The following is a 10,218-nucleotide window of genomic DNA, read 5'->3' on the forward strand; positions in this document are numbered from 1 at the left end:
TTTTTTTTTTTTTTAAATTTCCTCAGTGTCTGTTGTTATATCTCCCTTCTCATTTCTGATTTTGTTAGTATGGATACTGTCTCTGTGTCCTCTGGTTAGTCTAGCTAAGGGTTTATCTATTTTGTTGATTTTCTCAAAAACTAGCTCCTGTCTTGGTTGACTCTTTGTATAGTTCTTTTTGTTTCTACTTGGTTGATTTCAGCCCTGAGTTTCATTATTTCCTGCCTTTGACTCCTCTTGGGTGAATTTGCTTCTTTTTGTTCTAGAGCCTTCAGATGTGCTGTCAAATTGCTAGTGTATACTCTCTCCAGTTTCTTTTTGGAGGTGCTTAGAGCTATGAGTTTTCCTCTTAGGACTGCCTTCATTGTGTACCATAAGTTTAGGTATGTTGTGGCTTCATTTTCATTAAGTTATAAAAAGTCTTTAATTTCTTTCTTTATTTCTTCCTTGACCAAGTTATCATTGAGTAGAGTGTTGTTAAGCTTCCATGTGTATGTGGGCTCTTTATTTATTTATTTTTTGTTACTGAAGACCATCCTTAGTCAGTGGTGATCTGATAGGATGCATGGGAATATTTCAATCTTCTTGTATCTGTTGAGGCCTGTTTTGTGACCAATTATATGATCAATTTTGGAGAAGGTACCATGAAGTGCTGAGAAGAAGATATACTCTCTTGTTTTAGAATGAAGTGTTCTATAGGTATCTGTTAAATCCATTTGATCTATAACTTCTGTTAGTTTCACTGTGTCTCTGTTTAGTTTCTGTTTCTATGATATGTGCTTTGATAAGAGTAGGGTGTTGAAATCTCTCACTATTATTGTGTGAGGTGCAATGTGTGCTTTGAGCCTTAAAACAGTTTCTTTTATGAATGTGGTTGCCCTTGCATTTGGAGCATAGATGTTCAGAATTGAGAGTTCATCTGGGTAGATCATACCTTTGATGAGTATGAAGTGTCCCTCGTAATCTTTTTTGATCACCTTAGATTGAAAGTCGACTTTATGCAATATTAGAATGGCTACTCCAGCTTGTTTCTTGGGACCATTTGCTTGGAAAATTATTTTCCAGCCTTTTACTCTGAGGTGATATATGTCTTTGCTACTGAGGTGGGTTTCTGAATGCAACAAAAGGTTGGGTCCTGTTTACGTATCCAGTCTGTTAGTCTATGTCTTTTTATTGGGGAATTTAGCCCATTGATATTAATGGATATCAAGGAAAAGTAACTGTTGCTTCCTGTTATTTTTGTCGTTAGAGTTGGAATTCTGTTCATGTAGTTATCTTCTTTTAGTTTTGTTGAAAGATTACTTTCTTGATTTTTCTAGGATATAGTTTCCCTCCTTGTGCTGTAGTTTTCCATCTATTATCCTTTGAGGGCTGGATTTGTGGAAAGATATTATGTATATTTGGTTTTGTCATAAAATATCTTGTTTTTTCCATCTATGTTAGTTGAGAGTTTTGCTGTGTATAGTAGCCTGGGCTGGCCTTTTTGTTTTCTTAGGGTCTGTATGACACCTACCTAGGATCTTTTGGCTTTTAGAGTCTCTGGTGAGAAGTCTGGTGTAATTCTGATATGTCTGCCTTTATGTGTTACTTGACCTTTTTCCCTTACTGCTTTTAATATTTTTTCTTTGTTTTGTGCATTTGGTGTTCTGACTATTATGTGGCGGGAGGAATTTCTTTTCTGGTCCAGTCTATTTGGAGTTCTGTAGGCTTCTTGTATGTTCATGGTCAACTCTTTGTTTAGATTAGGGAAGTTTTCTTCTACAATTTTGTTGGAGATACTTACTGTCCCTTTAAGTTGGGAATCTTTGCTCTCTTCTATACCTATTATCCTTAGGTTTTGTCTTCTCATTGTGTCCTTGATTTCCTGGATATGTTCGGCTAGGAGTTTTTTGCATTTTGCATTTTCTTTGACTGTTGTTTTCTATGATATCTTCTGTACCTGAGATTCATTCTTCTATCTCTTGTATTCTGTTGGTGATGCTTGCATCTATGACTCCTGATCTCTTTCCTAGGTTTTCTATCTCCAGGGTTGCCTTCCTTTGTGATTTCTTCATTATTTTTATTTCCATTTTTAGATCCTGAATGGTTTTGTTCAATTCCTTCACCTGTTTTGTTGTGTTATCCTGTAATTCTTTAAGAGATTTTTGTGTTTCCTCTTTAAGGGCTTCTATCTGTTTACCTGTGTTCTCCTGTATTTCTTTAAGGGAGTTATTTATGTCTTTCTTAAAGACCTCTATCATCGTGAGATGTGATTTTAAGTCCAAAGCTTGCTTTTCTGATGTGTTGGGGTATCCAGGACCTCTTGTGGTAGGAGAACTGGGTTCTGATAATGCCAAGTAGCCTTGGTTTCTCTTGCTTATGTTCTTGTTCTTGCCTCTTCCAATCTGGTTATCTCTGGTTTTAGTAGGTCTTTCTGTCTCTGACTGGAGTCTGTCCTTCCTGTGAGCCTGTGGGCCTCTGATCTTAGGTGTGTCAGCACTCCTGGGAGACCAGTTTTCTCTGTGGTGCTGATGGAAACTAGGAGGGTGGGGAGCCACAGCTGCCACCCTATATACATATATATTGTACACCTGGTCTCCAGCCAGAGCAGAGAGCATTGAGATAAACAAACCTTAGCTGGAAAAGCTGTGTGCCTCTAGTTTGTGATGCAAGCTGGCATGATTTCCCGCAGCCTAATGTGCTTTGCCAAGTAGCTGATGCTGATTGGGACCAGGGAAAGTATTTAACCCACAGGGCTGGGGGCTTAAGGGAGAATAAGAAGTAGTAAGTATGTAGAATTAGGGCTGGTGATGGGTTATATAAGATTTAGGAGTAAGTATTTAGAATTGGGACTGGTAATGGGATAGGAGAGAAGAAGAAGATATAGAAGTAAGATGTAAGGATAGATGTAAGATATAGAACTAGGAATAAGCATGTAACTAATAAGATGTAACTAATAAGATGTATGTAAGTAGTAATAAGTAAGATGTAAGAAGAAGATATAGAAGAATATAAAAGAAGCTAGCTAGTAAGAAGAAGTAAATATGAAGATTCCTGATTAAACTGCATGGAGAAGGGCTTGGTGTTTGCCTCCTTATTTCGACTGGACGGGTAAGGCGGCCGACATAGGAGGATCCTGTCCCCGGTCCTCCGAGGTTCCTATGCCCTGTTGTCTCTTGGCAGGTCCCTCTTTGGCCAGTTATTGGAGCAAAAGTGTTGGTCTCACCCATTAAGTGTGAATTTAGGAGTGACAGCACTCTTTGGAGACCAGCTCTCTCTGGGTTATTAAGTCGTAATAGATAAATATAACTTGCATATGTTTAAAGTATATACATCAACAAATTTATAAACACTACAACAATCAATATAGTGAGCATATACATCACCCCAACTTTCTTGATCCCTTTTTGTGAACTGTTTTTTATTGTTCTTGATCCCATACCATCTCCTCAAGCAATGATGAACTATTTTATCATTATCAATGAGTTTTCATTTATTAGGGTCTTGCATAAGATAAACCATATATTTCATATACTTCTTTGTATGATTGATTTCGCCTAGCACGGTTATTTTGAGATTCTTTTATGTTTTTGTATTGCTACATATACTGATTACTCATTGTCTTTAAAAATGCTCATTAGGTTCAGCTTCCCTGTCATAATTGGAAGATTATACCTCACAGTTGAAGTCCTCTGAGAAGTTCTGTTCTTTTAAGTGTGTGGTATCTTCAGCAGTTGGGTCTTACTTTCAAATTTTGGAGACAACCACAGAAAATGGAAATAAATTAGATTGTTTTGAAGTCTCTTGAATTCTGACCAACAACTGAAGGGAGGTTTTATATGCCTTGGACTGTTTTTATTTCTTGTTTGTTTGTTTTGTTTTTGTTTTTGCTGTTATAGTTGTTATTGTTAGGGTAGTTGCTGGCTCTCAGGAAAGCATTATCATTCCCAGTGGCATAGCTTCATTTAATATGTGTGTGTGTGTGTGTTTGTGTATGTATACATCTTATATGTATTATGCATATGTAATTTTAAAGAGGCTAAAAAATATGGTTGCCTAAATAAACCTACACAGTAAGAATGGTAGTCTAGATGCCATGGGGAAAAATTTGGCAAGGTGTCCATCTTAGGTGAAGAAGTTCAGTCACTTAATGGGTGCTGAGAGAGAGAGAGAAATCAGTCTTACTTAGAATATGCTTTATGAAAGGGTATCCAATCCCAAATGGTCATCCCTGAAAATAAGCAATGATGAACTATTTTATCACTATCCATGCAATATATATACATATATATGCAATATATATGTACATATATATATATATATACATTCATATGCAATGCTAAATGGATTCAACTGGTGTATGTGTCTGTGTGTATTCAAAGAAGTCATAAATATGAGAGAGAGTGAGAAACACAAGAGGAATTAGGGATAGAGGGATGAATGGAAATGATGTAAATATAGTACTATATAACACTCTCAAAAATGTTAAATTAAAATGATATTTGTTAATTGTCATTAGTAAGAAATGCTCCATTATACTGAGTGTTCGTCATCTGTGTTACTCTAATAAAATACCTAAGATTAAACTACTCATACAGAGAAATATTGATTTTGGCTCACAGTTTTGAGCCAAATGGTTTCACTATGTGGAACCATTGCTTTGGGTGAAGCAGCAGATCATGATGTTAGCATGTGCTGGAAGAAACTGTATACAAAAAGCTAAAAGGGAAAGGAGGAGTCTAGCATCCCAGTTACCTTTAAGAGCATATATTGCCTATATATGAACATATATAGTATCAATTGCTTAAACTCCCTACCAAGCACCACTTTTTCAGAGTACCAGTCTGGGGCCAAGCTTTAAAATAGGGGCCTTTGTGGGGTACATTCTACATCCAACCCATAAGATGTAGATATATACAAATTTGTTTATTTCTTGCCCTATTAATGATCTAGATTATTTTCATAGTTTGATTATCATGAATAAGGATTCTACGAAAATTCAAGAATAAATCTCTTCCTGGACACATACATTCTTTTAATTGAATAAATTCCTAGAATTGCATAAGCTGGCTAGATTCTATACTTTAATATTTAAGTATGGTATTTTGTAATTTCAGAACACCAAACTATTTTCAGAAGTGATTGAATTATTTTTAATTTTGTGAGTAATATATAGATCATCCATTTTCTTAAAAGCAATAATGAAAAGTCAGCGCTAGCCACCCAAACTTTAGCTATTGTGATAGTAATTAATGTGTCTCAAGCTCTTTAGCATCACTTTTATAAAGGCAACTTATGGTATGTGTATTTTCATATGTTTTTTAGTATCCATATATCTTCTTTGATAGAGTGTTCAAACCCTGCCTGTTTTAAAAATTGGGCTGTTTGCATTCTATTGCTGCATTTTCAGAGTTCTATTACAAGCTTCTTATCAGAAATATGCTTATCGTTTCCTTAAAATTTTAAGCTTATAAAAATAATGTTGAGGAAAGATGAGGACCTTAAGCGCAGGAATAAAGAGGAGATGAAGGCGGATTTGGGGCTCTCTCTCTCTTTTTTTTTAATTTAATTTTATTTGTTTTGGTTTCTCTGTTTCCTAAACATTTGGCTCTTTTTTTTTTTTGTATTTGAGAACTGTCAACAATCAGTTCTCCTACTCTTCTGGGCATTTAGAAATATGAGATATCATATGTTATGCTCTCTTAATTTAATGTTTATATTTTTAATCAACATGATCTCCATACAGCATATATGAAAATACTTATGGGCAGAGCTTAGAAAAGTCAGTAATTCTCTGACCAGTTCCTTATTACTGGTCTGTCACTCTATTAGTTTCTGCTTCTGGCATTTGCCTCCAGATTTCTAAACTGTAAACTTTCCCTGGAGTTATCTGTTTGAGATATTATTTTTAATTTGTTGTTGTGATATAAGAAGACTTAAACAACCCCGTGCTTTCCCAATTTATTCAAACAAATTGACAACTATAAAAATCTGAATATAGCACTATGTAAATGTGTTCAGTGTTTAGCTACAGTCTATTATGATTCCATTTCCTCCCTGAAACACATTTTCTTTAGTCGTTTATTTATTTCCACTTCTATTCTATGCAGTTCTCTTTTTGGCTACTTTGGTTCTTTCCCAGCTTCTCCATCACAGTCATCATTCATACATCGATATTCTTTCCCCAGATGTTTGGCATTTGGCTAGTGTATTCTAGTGGATTGCTTCTTTCCCCTTGAGACTTTGCCCTTTGAATCTTTATCCATCTCCACTCTAGAGTTCTAGTCTACCTTTAGCATTTTGCAAAGCTGTTATGAAGGGCTTCACTTTCACATCCGTTGTCTTACAGTCTCTCTTTAAAGCTAATTAACTTTGTTCTGTGACAATTGTATACATGTATAGTCATATTTAATTGTTCTTGGTTCCATACTCTTTCTTACATCCCCCTTCCTTATCCATCCACCCCATATCTTCCCTACCAATCTTCTTGTGTTACCTGTCCTCTGTCCTAGATTCTCTCTTCCTCTCTCTTCCCCTTCTTGGTGAACAGCCTCTTAGTTTTCCCAAAAGTGAAATGAGATACATTTTATTTTTACCTTATCCTCAATTGAGAGTTTACTAGATATGGAAGTCTAAGTTGAAAACAATCTCTCAAACATGGAAAAGGTACCTTCCTTCGTCTTTTAGCTTTCAGTCTTACTCTGGAGAATCTAAATGTAATTCTCATTCTTTTGTAAGCAACTTTTTACTCTCTGGAAAATTTTTGTTCTTGGCATTTATACATGGTGGCATATTGCACTCTCTAAGGGAATTTTCATAATGAACACAGTTATTGGATATTCTCATCTGTGGTGGCATATCTTAATGAAAGAATCTTCAATCACTTTCTAAGTATTTTTCCTTTTTAAAAAACTATTATTCTTTAATTTTTTTTATACTCCAATTGTTATCCCCCTCCAGGTCCACCCTCTGACTGTTCTTCATCCCATACCTCCCATACATCCTCCCCAATCTCCAAGAGGATATACCCACTCCATCCCCACAGACCTCTCCACTCCCTGGGGCTTTAAGTCTCTTGAGGGTTAGGTGTGTCTTCTCTCACTTAGGGAAGACCAGGCAGTCCTCTGCTGTATGTGTGTTGGGGGCCTCATATCAGCTTCTGTATGCTGCCTAGTTGGTGGCTCAGTGTCTGAGAGATCTCAGGGGTCCAGATTAGTTGAGACTGCTGGTCTACCTATGGGGTCACCTCAGCCTCTTCTACCATTTTCCTAATTCAACCAGAGGGGTCCTCAGTTTCTGTCCATTGGTTGTGTGTAAGTATCTTCATCTTTCAGCTGCTTGTTGGGCTTCTCAGAGGGCAGCCATGTTAGCCTGTCTATAAGCACACCATAGCATCAGTAATAGTGTCAGGCCTTGGAGCCTCCTTTTGAGCTGGATCCCAATTTGGTCTTGTCACTAGACCTCCTTTCCCTCCGACTCTTCTCCATTTTTGTCTCTGCAGTTGGTTCCTTCAGACAGGAACAATTCTGGGTCAGAAGTTTTGATTGTAGGATGGCAACCCCATCCCTCTACTTGATGCCCTGGACTTTCTACTGGAGGTGGACTCTACAAGTTCCCTCTCCACACTGTAGGGTATTTCATCTAAGGTCCCTCTTTTTGTGTCCTGACAGTCTCTCACCTCCCAGGTCTCTGATACATTCTAGAGGGTCCCCCCACCTCTTGCCTCCTACCTCCTGTGGTTGCCTGTTTCCATTTTTTTCCTCCTGACCCTCATGGCTTCAGTCCTGTTACCCCCAATACCTAATCATGTTCCCTTTTTCTCCTCCCTGTCTCCAATATTTTTCTTTTTACATTTATTTTGTTATGTGCTTTTTGAAAAATCTGTCAAATGCTAAAATATCCTGAACTTTCATACTTCCATCTAGCCCATTTTCTTTATTTTTTTATGGCACTTTTGAGAAATTTTCTTGGTTCATCTTCTAATTGCTCCATTGAGTTTTATGTATTAACTATGACATACATTTCTGTTTTCTAAGGCTAACTTATTTTTAGCATACATATTTTCCAAAGCAAACCTTTTAATATAACCACATTTCTCTTTTACATTTTGAAATTCTAAGTACTTGATTTTTTGGTGTGTGTTCTGAGTATTTCAGTTCCTAGAAATCCTCAGCATTTTGGGTGGTCTGAAATATGAATCAGCTCAATTTTCAATTTTTGTTGATCTTCCTATAGCCCTCTCTGTTGGTGCTCTGCCAAGTTCCCCTTAGTAGGTTAATGCCCAGAGTCTCTGGCTCTGATGTATGCTGGCTGGTTGCTAATGGTTTTCACTTGCAACCTTCTCTGGAAGCTGATGCTCTGATAAGGCAATGGAGTTACCTTTTGACCATGCAATTCTGGGACTCAATGATATTTTAAAATATTCAACACTTACTTTCAGCATGTAGTCATTGTACTGGTCAATGAGGATGACTTGTTTTATAGGCCCTACTAGGTGGAGTAAACGAATCTTGGAAGTAATGAATGTAAATAAGGATGATCCAACCTACTATTACTGTAGAGTTTATAATCTATTTATGTATATATCCTGGTTCCCAGAAAGGGAAAGGGAATGCAATAAAAATTCAATTTAACTTAAAACCATGGGTGACCTCTGATACTGGTCTCATTATTATAGCTACAGACAAAGAAAGGAAGTGCCATAATAGTAGAGATCATTGTGACCTTGCTTATCAGGGAGGTACTAAAGTTGCTGTTATATAATGGATAAGGAAGATATTTTTGGTACTCAAATGATCCACAATGAGATCTGTCTGGGTCTGGGTTAATTCATTCAATGTAATGAATGTGTGTCAACTTGACACAAATTAGGGTCATCAGAGAGGAAGGAGATTCAGTTGGGAAAATGCTTCCACAAGACCCAACTGTAAGGCATTTTCTCTATTAGTGATAAATGGGGAGAGCCTGGTTGGTGCGTGGTGCCAACCCTGGGCTGGTGTCCTGAGTTCTATAAGGAAAGCAGGTTGAGCAAGCTGTTGGAATCAAGCCAGTAAGTGTTACCCCTCCATGGCCTTTTTATCAACTGGAACCTCCAGGTTCCAGCCCTGCTTGAGTTCTTGTCCTGAGTTCCTCCAGTGATTGTGATCTAGGAAATGTAAGCCAAATAAACCCTTTTCTCCCCAATTTGCTTTTTGATCATTGTGTTTCATCACAGCAATAGAAACCTTAACTATAATACTCAGTATATACTTTCTAGCCCCATCCATTTACTTGAAAATTTAATTATTTCAGTTTTTCATCAGTGAATAGAATTAGATTGTGTATATATATATATATATATCACATTTTCATTATTAATTTGTAAACTTGGGGATATTTAATCTTAGAAAGGGGATAATAGGACACAGGTATTATGAAGGGGAATCTTGGAAAATAAGGGGGAACAATAACCAGGGAGAGAAAAGAGGAAGCAATACAGAGGTAGAGAGAGGGAAGAGGTATAATACCAAGAATGTTTGAAAAAGCCATAGACAATCATTTTATATATATATATATATACATATATATATATATATATATACACACACACACATATATATATATGTGTGTGTGTGTATGTTTATATATGACATGTATACACACACACATATATATGTGGATATATATATCCACTAGTAGTGATAAGTCCCAAAAGAGCCATGATCTACCCAACAAAAATCCCAGTAGCCTCCTTTCAAGTTGTGAGTCAAGGAAGTCCAAGAGAACTCCGAGCAATATAAGCTATTACCATTGCCTTCAGTTGCTTCCCAGAATGCAAAAGGATGCCCCTATTGATGAAAATACCACACAGATTGGGCACAGGACTTCAGGAAATAGAGCTGGAACTGACTTAGAATCCTCTTCTCTAAGAATTAGTTGTCATAGTATGCAAGGTTTTATGCAAACTGCCAAGGGAGAAAGGCAATTAATAGTCCTACCCAGCTGTAAAGTCTATGAACCATAATGACTAGCACAGCAAGAGATCCATAAAGGTGCAAAACCATGTGAAACTTATATCTTGGGAGTAGTCAACAGCCATCTAACTAGACTTAATTAAGGCTTGTTCAATAGGAGGGAATTCATGCCTAGTACTATAAATTTAGCCAACTACTCATGACTCCTGAGACCATGGAGCCCAGAAAAAAAAATCATTATCATCACTTTCCCTGGATAGTATAATTTTTTACTGCAGTCTCTCTC

The sequence above is a fragment of the Mastomys coucha genome, unplaced genomic scaffold, assembly GCF_008632895.1.
Source record: "Mastomys coucha isolate ucsf_1 unplaced genomic scaffold, UCSF_Mcou_1 pScaffold12, whole genome shotgun sequence".
Taxonomy (NCBI): domain Eukaryota; kingdom Metazoa; phylum Chordata; class Mammalia; order Rodentia; family Muridae; genus Mastomys; species Mastomys coucha.